Source organism: Formica exsecta, unplaced genomic scaffold, assembly GCF_003651465.1.
Source record: "Formica exsecta isolate Colony F162 unplaced genomic scaffold, ASM365146v1 scaffold245, whole genome shotgun sequence".
NCBI lineage: Eukaryota > Metazoa > Arthropoda > Insecta > Hymenoptera > Formicidae > Formica > Formica exsecta.
Window position 1 is genome coordinate 635644 of NW_021849727.1, and position 12412 is coordinate 648055.

Consider the following 12412-nt stretch of genomic DNA (forward strand, 5'->3'; position numbering starts at 1 on the left):
TTGATGAAAAGGCGACATGAAACTCTCGACAATTTGCGGTGTTCGTAAAATCAGCCAAATTTCAAATGGCATTGATTTGCCGAGAGAAATGAGTAAATGTTCATAATATTAATTATTTCACACATCATATGAATAATTGCATAAATATTCTTTAACAGTTGCACAAAGGCAGTCACATTCCATTATAAATTTTCAGAAATTCTCTCCGCTTCACGTTATTATTGTATCAAAATAAATTCCACATTATACAGAGCGTCTCACATTATACATTCGCGATCTTGATAAATAGATTTTTCAATCAATTTGAATAAATCCATTTTTTGTTATCGAAAATGTGTATTCAGCGAACTATAGCTCAAAATTACCCTGTTCCGTCCAAATAAAATATCACTCGTATTATTCCAGTTCATTGACTATGTATTAATCCGCTAACGCCAGTCCCAGTTTTCAGTTTGTTCCGCCGTTACGCTACGTCGTCCTCTCTCGCGTATCGAGACGCGCGGGCCGCAGTAGAAAGAGTCAGTGCTGCGCGGGCCACCGTAGCGCGAGGACGTGACACCCTCGTGCTGCGCCGTGACAGACATTAGTGCGTGCGTGCGTGCGTTCGTACGTACGTTCGTGCGTGCCTTTCGCCCGGATATCCGGCCTTCCATTTCTTTTTTTTTTTTCTCTTCGCGCTTCCTCTTTTCTTTTTTTTCTCGTTTTATTGTCGTTTTATCGATTATTTTTGCTTCGTGTATGCGTGCGTGCGTGCGTGCATGCGTGCACCCATTTCTCAGAGAACTTTACTTACGAACTTTCGCAGAAATTCGTACTCTATCGCGCCGCGCGCCAAACTCTACGTGTATATATGTATATGTGTATATATTGTATTTGGTTTCTCGTCCCGTTTATGTACTTTCTTTCTTCCGTTTCTCGTTCACTCTCTAAACGCGCTCTGGGCAGATAATCAGCCGGATAATAATGCAACCTGTTATTATGCACACGGTAAGTCGTAATTATATATGTAGATAAAAGAGAGATTATGAATGTAGTTTACTGCAGAAATGTATCATTAGGAAAATAACATATTCTCTTTAGCTACGTACGTAAAAATTTATTCTAGGAAAGGTATACGCGCGTATACTTTACGATAAAATAAAGTTTAAAGTATTTTTTATGTGTAGAGATATCTTTCGCGATAATATTATACATTTTTTCATATTTAATTTGATTTAGAAATAGTAACAGAAAAATGTGCAATTTGCCCTTTCTCATATTTAGAACTTTATAAAGTTGTTCGAGGGAAATGTGTAATGATGTTTATCTGATTTCTCTCGCTCCTTTTTTTTTTTTCGATGGATTCATGCGGTTTCCAAGGGGATTAATCCCCGAAGTGGGAATCCCGTCGATATCGTCAATATAAATCATAAGTTCCACTTTTCAGACTTTGTTTGTCCGCGCGCAGCGCGGGGGTATCGTATATAAATTAATATTTCAAAGTAGAACGAGAAGAGGAAGACTTACCGATGCCGTGCACGTAACGTGAGCGTGCGTTACATATAGCGCGGCACATCGCGGTTTTCCCATCGCCACAAAACAGATAAATAATATGCGCCAAAGAGAGAGATATTACGGAGCGAATATTAAGGATTTTTATTAACTCATATTTTTTCATCGAGTGTAACACGGGCGAAATTGTAAGAAAAGGGCTTTATTTTAAATCACTCTCGATTTATCTAATTAAATAATTATGGATAAATATATTCAATAAATTTGAATTAATATTCAATTAAATGTATGAATTAATTAATTATCCAATTAATATAATATAAAATATAATATAAAATATTTTGTATTGTTATTATATACAGCGAAAATAATTTTATCTCGCGTAGTTCGATTACATTTTTTTAAGTTACTGGCGAATAAATCAGAAAAATAATATGACATTTGTATGCTATTTCTGTTCACTTTTTTATTTGATATATATAATTGAGTCGTATTTCATTTAATTATAAGTAATATATCATTTAGAATTCTCTTTTTATGGCTTGTTATATGTATAACTATGATAATAGGATGGCTGAAATACAAATTTAGTAAACAACAAAGATGGCACATTCATGGTTTATGTGCTGAAATATCCCCTGGTGAATCATCGAAATGAATAGAATGGAGCTTATTCGAGACAAACAAATAATGTACGTCATGTTACATGACAAATATCAAATTGTACGCTTCTGTCGAGATGTTGTATATCTGCATAGTCATAAAATAACTTTTACACGTTTTAATAAACATATCATTCTGTAACGAAATGTCAATTCTAATTTTGCAGAGAAATATCGCAAGATATTTGTTAGTTATTAATTTGTTTTCAACTTTTTTCGCATCATAATGTGCGTGTTGAATAAATAAATCTCATGGGAAATTATAAATTCATTGGATGTGAATTCTCTCGACAATAAAATAAAACCTCATTCCGGTTTATATACGTATGTATCATACTCTCTATTATTGCACAAACTTTTCTCATTCTTTCACAGAAAAGCTTGTTATTGGTGGTACAACCAGAGAAATGATAATCTTACATGAAAAATAAGTCGAATATGACGACAAAATCTTCTTATAAAAAATCTTTATTTTCGAACATTAATTTGGAAAAAAATCGAAAAATTAATACTCGTACTTTGTGACATTTTTATACTGGAATAACTTTTAACCACAATGCGACAAAATCTTTCAAAATATATCAACAGTGATTACACACAAAAGTACAATGAAAAGAATTCAACATATTCGATTTAAAAAATATATGATAGAAAATTTAATAAAAGAAATAATAAAAAATAAAAAAATTTCCAAATAAATTACTTGTATAAAAATATGAAAATTGTTTTCAATTTCTAAAATGGAATCTTTATTCATATATTCTGATGGACGTTGTTGAATCAGATTCACCAATGGCACAGCGTCTTCGAAAGTTATGCGAGTTTATAAGATTGACGTTTCATATTCGATGTTCTCAAAGAGAAGAAAGTTTACAGAAAAACTTTTGCTCGATATTTTCGATTTATTTTTTTCCATAACATCGCGTGATCTGTGTCTTATATCATCGATAACTAATATATTCATAACCTGCATAGGACCGCGACGTGGACTATCGCTTTATCTTCCGATGTACTCGCACCCGACAATTCGTGCCACATATCCGAATATTTTTATGTCCATCAAGTGTCTGATCCGGTGTGCATCATTGACGTGCCGCTCTCATAAGTGGCGTTTATATCGTTAAGACGTAATTTAATAATTCGTCTATTTATATAAAACTCAAAATAGAATATCAAACTGTGAGACAAATTATCTTGTGCGAAGAATACTCTGTTCGAAGTATTCTTGTATAATAAAAAGAATTTTAATATATAAAGATACATTTTATGTTTATTGCTAAATATATTCTATAAAAATATATTGCTAAATATATATTTTATAAAAATGACTCGCTATATGTATATTTTATGTGACGATAGTTGCCGAAAGTTTTTATTGCTTTTAAAAAGTGAATCATTTATGGCGAAACGGTTATATAAATCATTAAAAATAAAATAGAGAGTAATATGTATCAGTTTGATATAAAATTTTGGATTATTCTCTCTCATTAATTTTAAAGAAAAAGGCAAACATACGGTAAGATATCTGTACTACATTAAACATATCATAAATCACTTTACCTTTCAAGAGAAAAAGAGTGTCCTGTGTCGTTATTTCATTCAGAATCACGAATTCAGACGAAGACGAATATCTCGCGGGAGAAATCATCCCTCTAAGGAACTAAAGGTAATTCAAACTCCAGATACATTCTTTACCTTAGAAACGGAGCATATTTCTCGAGAAAGCAATTCCGTTCTTTATAAGAGCCCTTGCTTTTACCTACCCTGATGTATGAAAGGCAAAGCATGCCTGCCTGCCTGCCTGCCTATCTACTCCTCGATGAGTAGCACGAGTCGGTAAAGTGGTTCTCATGGCCGACGGCCCGCTATCGGATTTCGTTCCATTTCCGAACCCCATTCGGGGCCAACATCGGACATTACACCCGTTAAAATAGCCTTCTCGTGTTTTGTGCGCCGCGTGTTGTTTCTCTCGGTTCTCGTGCGGTAATCGCGAAACTCTCGCGCGCGTTATCGCCCGTAAATCCTCGTAACGCGCGTAATTTTACGGGAGAAGTAGCGTCGCGATCATTCTTCCGTAAACTCATTCAAGAACACTACATTCTTACGAGAAAATACTGCCTTATGCGTAACGTATATCGTCGGGTAAACCGCGTATTTTAAAACTTTATATTGGATTCAACGGAAAGTTTGTTCCGTTTTTTACTAAGAGATGAAGACCGAAAAAACGGCATCTAACCCAATAGTTCCATAGGTTTTCGAATAACCGTCAATAGCCGAAAAAACACTTTTCGGTACATTTGAAATTGGTTATTAACTGGTTTATTTCAAAATCTATAGAGCGAACTACAATCATTTTAATCTCATTTGAAAGATAATTTAATACCGAACAAAAAGTTTCCCATAAACATGGGTCGAAAAATGCTTCCTTAAAAAGTTAGCGCCCAAAAACCTCTAAAATCACGGTTATTTTTTACATTTTTACAAATATCAGGGAAGGTACGCGTCTTTTAACAAAATGTACCGAAACAAAAGTCGTAGAGAATTAAATTATCTTTCAAATGAGATCAAAGTTATTGTATTGGTTGAATGGAAAGTTTGTGCCGTTTTTTCGGTCTTCATTTCTTAGTAAAAAACGGAACGAACTTACCGTTCAACCCAATATATAAATTCTAGCGATATAAATACAAATTATATATATATAGTCTTATTATAACACCGCACTCTTTCATCTTAAATTTCTATCTCATCACATATTCCCCTGTCTTTTTTCTCTGCTTTTTTGATATAGATTAAATTAACTGATAATGCAAGGCGACTATAAGTAAAGCAAAACAGAATTTAAATGGGTTTATCGTATATATTTATCTATATTTAACATTATCTTTAACGAAACTGAAACTAACGAAAATGAAGCTAAGAAAATGGAACGCGGAGCTTAAATCGCTGTTCCACTTGTCGTTAGCGAGATATAATTCCACAGATTAGAAGAAACAATGATTCAACATAAAATTGTTATCAAGACGATTTCAAAATACAAGAATCATACGACCAAGAGTAATTGAATTATATCGTAGACGGCTTCGTGACAAACTGATGCGAGCGAGAACGGAAAAGTATATTTCATCATTATTTTTCCACATCCGCGGATTTGATCACAAAGCGCCGAGAGAGCATCGTCTAATGAAGTATCTGGAAGTATACTTCATTAGTGAACTACTTTCAATTAACTTCCATTGCTTGGGTTTACGTATATCGGCCGACAGTCCATGTCGGAGATCGAGTGAAGGAACAATCGATAGAATCGCTTTTCACTCGCGCATTTTCTTTCTCTCGCTGCTAGAAATAGAAATCGGAATAGATCTCCGGTTATCTATGATTAACTAACGCTTAATTAGAACAGCGCCGAAGGGACCGTTCTAATAGCCAAGTGCTTTTCAATCAGCCTGTATTTTCGTAAAATTTTAATTAAAATTAGTGACGCAAATTGCTCGTCATTATAATAACTCTTACAGAGAATTAATGAAAATTTAATTATTTACTCGTATATGGATGTCAAATCGAAATAATTGATATATTCTAAATTTAGCAGAAAATACGCATTATTTTCGTATTTTAATTTATCATCTAAATCCTATAAAATAAAATTTGGTTGATAAAACTGATTAAAATTCGACAAGTTAATTTATACCTGTCTCTCTAATCATACAAATCAAAACGTTCGTGTATAATTTACAAGCCGCGATAATTGATTTACAAAGGCAATTTGTAACGCGCATGTCTCCCTGGAGAAACACTATCAAACAAAAAATTTAGATTTAATTCATGCACATTGAGTCTATTTTACGAAAGAGAGAAGTCTGGTCCCGCGGATATAGTTTCAGGTAACTGGATGGTTGATGATTCGAATCGCGTATGAAAACTTAGATGCAAACGCGATACAAATTGGAGCGACAGGTACAACGCGTGTCTCAGCGAGACAGGCCGAGGGAGGGCTGACCTTTTCATATTTCTCTGATTCGATTCCAAGCGCATCTCTTTCTGGCATTGGCCACGCTTTTTCAAGTTTATTCCTGCCAACGACTGGATCGCGAGCTAGCTCTATCAGCTGCGTCAGATCCATCAAGATCTCCTCGGATACGCGCACGCGCGCGAATCATGTGCGTCACACGCAGCGAGTATCGTTTTATTCTCACGCGAAAATCGTTTTATTTTCACGACGGGGATCGCTATCCCGTCAGCTTACAACCCCCGCCGAAACTCAGGATTGCCCCACCGCCGAGAGTTCGATCGGTAAGCTGGGGGCTCTATCTGCGAGCTATGAATTTGCATGCCAAATTCCTGGGTGAAAATAAATTCTGGGCAGAAAAATGAGTTTCGTTCGCGCCTATAAGCAAAAGATTTAAATTTTCGATCAAACGCGAAGAGAGATTTTACGCTTTGGATATCAAAATTCAGCAAAAGAATGTGTTATCTATGAAACGTAACTTTTGTGTTTATATTAATTACATCAATTATATAATTATTGGAGGTTTCTATTATAATATAATTTCATTTTATATTGTATTATGATATTATAAAGTTGGACTTTATAGATATTAATTATTGAATAATTTCCTTATGTTGCGAATCCGAATATTTATATAAAAATTTTAATTGAGTTATGTTTGTACGGCGGAAAGTATAAAACTTTAGCATAGATCCTGTTTAAATATTTTTTACGTGACCAACAGCGGCTACCCTATTTACAATGTGCATACACGTTCCGGGTTCGTGCTCGATACCTTGAAACTGTCTCGGTAAACAGAGTCGAGGGAATTAACGTCGATATGCATGATATGTGACTGAGATACATGATGCAGGAGCATCCTATAGAACCTTAGCGGTTGACATTCTTGGCGTTCCAACCAATTGTAATTGCAAATTCTGGCATTGATTACCATTGTAAAGGGTCACCGTCTTTGCCCTCCTTTCTCTTTGCAGAAACACCCGGACCGCGCCCACAATACTATATACATAAATGTATACTTCACATTACTGAATATGAATATCTTTATATTTTCGAAAAAACGCGCGCGTGTCATGTTCATAAACTTTAATTATCAAAAAATGAAAATAGTGAGAGAGAGAGAGAGAGAGAGAGAGAATAATTTGTATTAAAACTTTATCCGGATAATTTTATATTTCAATAATTTTATTGCTTAAATCCGAATATTTGAATAATCTAGATCCGAAGAGTTCGAATTTGCGAGTGCGTCAAATCACGCAGATCTAAATTAATCGTTCATGTTCATAAACTTTAACTATCAAAATATGAAAATAGTGAGAGAGAGAGAGAGAGAGAGAGAGAGAGAGAGAATAATTTGTATTAAAACTTTATCCGGATAATTTTATATTTCAATAATTTTATTGCTTAAATCCGAATATTTGAATAATCTAGATCCGAAGAGTTCGAATTTGCGAGTGCGTCAAATCACGCAGATCTAAATTAATCGTTATAGAAAATTTACAAAAAAGATTATTTGCACTCCAAAATATGGCGAAAGTTTATTAACATATTATATAATAAAATTAAGATATCAAGAAAGAGAGCTTCGTAAAATTATACAATAAAAATTTAAACTCTTTGGATTTTTTGCGGACGTGAGTAATTATATTTATTTCAGATAATTTATAAAGACATATAAAAATATTAGTATAGATGGCATTTATATGGTTCAAATCCCTAGAATGTATTTGGCGCCAGAATGATTGAGATAGTTTTTATATTCAGTAGGTAATTTCTATGGATTTATTCCCACAAATAAATTGAAGATGTGATAAAGCGTAAAATTCGTTCTCTATATAAATATCTATTTTATAGGTCAAAACATACGTTATTTTCGTAAAATATATCGCATCCGGGATCAGCAAGAGAGAACGTTAGTCGAGACATTTTTAAGATATATTCCCGCTTTTTCCACCAGCTATGGCGAACGGCTATGCTTACAGTTGGCTCATTTCCATTTACAATGTTCTCTGTACGAACATTTCGGCCAAAGCATCGCGACGGGAAATCTTTGGAGCGCGTCGTAGCTCTCGAAAAGTTCACCACGTTGAGCACGTAGTAATTCAGTCTGACACACTTTTGACGACTACGGTAATAACGTTTCCGTTCCTTTCGTCTAAAGGTAGCCTTCGCTAGTCGGTTACGGTAATTTCGGTGCATATCGGAAGCGATTTTCTTCCCTTTTTCATGGCAACGAGAATAATTCTAAGAGAATATTTCTAATTGTGCGAGGCGTGACGAGAGGCTCTCGCAAAATTTCGCTGCAACCATGAATGAAAGTGGTCGTTCGGAGAAGGAGACGTTTTACCGGGTGCGAAATATAGCGAGATAAAAGCGAGAGTCGAACCGTGTGCAGTTTGTGCGACTACTCTCGTAACAGTGTATAATTAAGCATGAAGCTTTCGAGTTTTATCTGGCTTGGATACATAAAAGTATAACGCATTACTTTCCAGTGAAATCAGAACTGAAACAACTTAATTTAATATTTCATATCCGAGAGATTTATTAAGCTTCTTTCGAGAAATATACGAAGCCATTTATCATGTTTATTTCATCAACGAGCTCAAAAGTAGGATTTATTATTGTAGATTATATATTAAAACTGCGAATATAAAATAAACTTTTAATGAGATATTTTAATGACATATCTTAATAATAGCTTAAACGTAATAATAATATTAAATGAATGAGTCGCAAAGGTAAATCACTCTTATGTACTACGAAAGATTTCACCGAAAAGCAATATAGTTTATCTTCTACAAATATGTAGAGACGCAATGTGTGTTATGTGTGTATCAAAAGCCCTATAAAATCTACGACTCATCAGTACTCGCTTTTATAACATTTATGTTCCGCTCAATGGCTCCACTCCAAATCGATTATTTTTCTGCTGCAACGATACTGTCTGGCCGTATGTTTATCAACGGTATACCCAAGCCAGCATAAATCCCGCTAGATTGTGCGTCCATCGTGCGTGTTCCGCTTTATGCGTTCCTTCGTTCGCGGCTGGCAGTGCCGTGTTATGTCTGCGGAAATATCGTGCCACCCGATACATCGCACCGTGCGACAAGCCAGAAGAGCTTTTCTTAGCCGTCGGTCACTGACAAGAACAACCAGCGACCGTAAAAGCGTGTGTTTCTATTCACACGCAGAAAACGGACGGCGTCTGGCGCGATATCGTTCCGGAGCGATTATTCGAATTTTTCAAATTCACATTTTCGAGGCCGAAAGAGTATTTGCGAAATCGTCGAGACATGCATGAGGATCGCCAATGGAAATAAATAATGCATATTCCGTCGCACAAACCGTCGTTCCGCATTATTGCGTCGCCTCGACGTCTCGCCGAGTGTAATAAAAAATTCGCATTGTACACATAACGCACGCATTGCGTCTCTCTGGTCTATATATTTTCTCCCTCTCCCTGTCTTTTCGTACGTTTTATTTCAGTCGCTATACTCTAAGATATTTTTGTTTTGATCGTGTTCTCTCTCTATTTACTTCACGAAAACCTTTCGAAATCGTGCGTGTACAAATTCAAGAAGAGATTATAATGGCCAGTCGAAAATTTCTTAGAATTTTGAAAAAAGAATTCTCTAGTACAAGCGATCGACTTGTTAAAAATTTTATTTATAAATTATTTATAAATCCTAATATGGATAGAACATTTTTATGATAGAATATTTCTCTTAAAATAATGATTTTTTATTATTAAAATTTTCTTAGTGAATTTAACGAATATTATAAATTCGTCTTTAATCATATCTCATCAAAAGCAATCTTTCTATCGGTTTCTCGTTTAATATTACATCATTCGATCACATCGATGTAGCACAGAAACGTATATATCCCTACTATACGTCGGATCTAAAGAAGAAACACCTAGAGACTCTAATCAGATTTTCTCTCGAGATATCAGAATTATTGGACAATTCCGAGCGCAGTCAGAAGCGAAACGAAGTGCCAGCTAAAGATGATGTTCAATTAATTAAGTTCATGGCCATAGTTATCGGCTACGCTCTTCTGTGTGCCCGATAAAATTCGCCAAAGTGAGAAAACTCAATCTCTCATTCCATCTGGATTCTACAACGCGACTCTATTCAAACTCTGCGTCTCTTATTTAAATCATAGCAGGTGCAGGTAATTAAGGACGCTCTGGCAGCATCATTTATTTATAATTAAATGGAAAATACAATGTGGCAGGAATGACGTTTAAATGTCATAATATCATTGTAAAACATGGCACGTAGTACGGAATGTAATTTAAAATATATTAATTGTTTCGTGAAAAATATATGCGAGCATGCTATTCCAGACATGAAAAAAAGAGAAAAAAAAGAGAAAAAAATTATCTTGCTTCTATCTGCATTTTATAATCGTCACATTTTAGAGAAAAAAAAGAGAAAAAAAGAGAAAAAAATTATCTTGCTTCTATCTGCATTTTATAATCGTCACATTTTTTAATCATCATTTGACAATGTTATAATCATTGTATACAGCTAATCACTACATGAATATAATTGTCTTTTTGTGCTATTGGAACAAAACATCGCTAATAATATCGTCCGATATTTATATTTTTTTTTCTTGTATCAATTATCTTCCAGCCATGAATTTTTCTTCGATTATATCTTCAGTCTTTTATAAATATTATCTCAAAGACTTTAAGTGATATCTTATTTTACATGTTTTATAATTTTAACAATTACCCCTTGACAATTTTATAGTATAAAAACTTTATACTAAAGTCCTGTGGTACAACTAATTTTACTCGAGATTAAATAGAGAACGTGATTTTATCCTGCTTACATTCCTTGAAAACTAAATTTCCAAAGCTAAAGCTCTTCAATTTAAATCGCTATTAACACGGAGACTGTCGAGAGTCTTTGTCATCTTTAAAAGAATTCGAAAAAAAAAACGCTGGTAGGGCTGATCTGGGACACTTTGTATACGCGAGAAGAATGATATTTAGTAATTAATGACCCGTGTTCGCACGACGGAACACATCTATTTTGAAAGACATATACAAAGATGGTAACAGCAAAAGATGGTTATTGAAACGCCGGTACTCTGGCAGCACTCCAATTTCACAGGAAGCATTGGTGCGCTTCCTGTACGTATATACATCGTTTCACACTCCACTCGACCTAGTAATTACGAGCTGGTGGACTCGACATCCCAAACTGTACCCTCTTCGCTCTGTCACGCAGTGGAAAACTCGCGGAATAGCTGTTGCTTCGATCGAGCTCTGCCGAGGACGTTTCGTTTCGAGCGATCGATGACGTTGACGTTTGTGCACTCTGTAGTATCGCGCGCGTGTAAACCCTCTTTGTTTTCACCGCCAACTCCACTCGAAGTTACATTTAAGCTCCCGGGCGGAACAATGGTATAAGAGAGAATATTTCTCTCGTTTCGAGAAACAAAAGGATTCGCGAAAGTGCTCGATGTAAGAGATCCAATGCTATCCACTTTATCGTACCACTTTTTATCGTTCCGTAAACCGGAGAATCTAAGACCGCACGTCACGCAAAAAACAATTACGCGTATACGCAGCTGCAATAATTCATATGTATGTGTGTGTTTCTCCAATGTAATATATTTCAGATTTTATTTTTGTCGATTCATGCTTCTTTCGATGCTTCCATTGTGTGTCCAAAAGCTCATTTATTATATTATATTATTTTATCATTAATTATGAATAATATAAATGACAAAGAAAATTAAGAAAATGTTTTAACAATGTAATATATCTTTGATAAAACAACAATAATTAATAAAATATTTAGAGAATTAAATATCATTTAAAAGAAAAAAAATAATTTTAAAAAAAGATTGAGATATTAAAGAAAAGATACTAATTGATAAGTGATTTTATATTTATAGTATCGATTATAAATATATTTGTTCCGAGACATTCCATGTTTTAGATGTCTTCCTTTTGAACTTTAACTGCCTTTTCGTATTATTTGAACATCGATGCAAGACGACAGGCGCGCATCAACAAAGTTTTACTTGTCCCGCTAATGAGACAGTCCGTAAACACTCAAAGAGCCCTCCTCGTAAAATCAACATCATAAATGTAACATCTCGAAGGAGGCACTCGAGCGTAAATAATCACGCGAAATTTGTGTCCCGAAGAATCGCAGAACGAGTCCCGGAAGACTTATTTGCATTGCTCCTGACGAACGTCGTTTAAAGTACAGAGAGCCCCCCCCCC

General features: G+C 34.8%; 1 protein-coding gene across 5 annotated transcripts in view; it reads left to right on the forward strand.

Annotated features, from left to right (window-relative positions):
* Nucleotides 1–527: 527 nt before the first annotated feature.
* The window catches only part of LOC115236111, a 47535-nt gene continuing 35650 nt past the window's right edge, over nucleotides 528–12412 (forward strand). For 4 of the 5 annotated variants that reach the window (XM_029808329.1, XM_029808333.1, XM_029808332.1 and 1 more), the window contains exon 1: nucleotides 528–987. The gene's annotated coding sequence lies outside the window, so the exon portion shown is untranslated. Of the gene's footprint in view, nucleotides 988–3756; nucleotides 3820–12412 lie in introns of all 5 variants that reach the window. The other variant, XM_029808330.1, reaches the window with a different exon arrangement.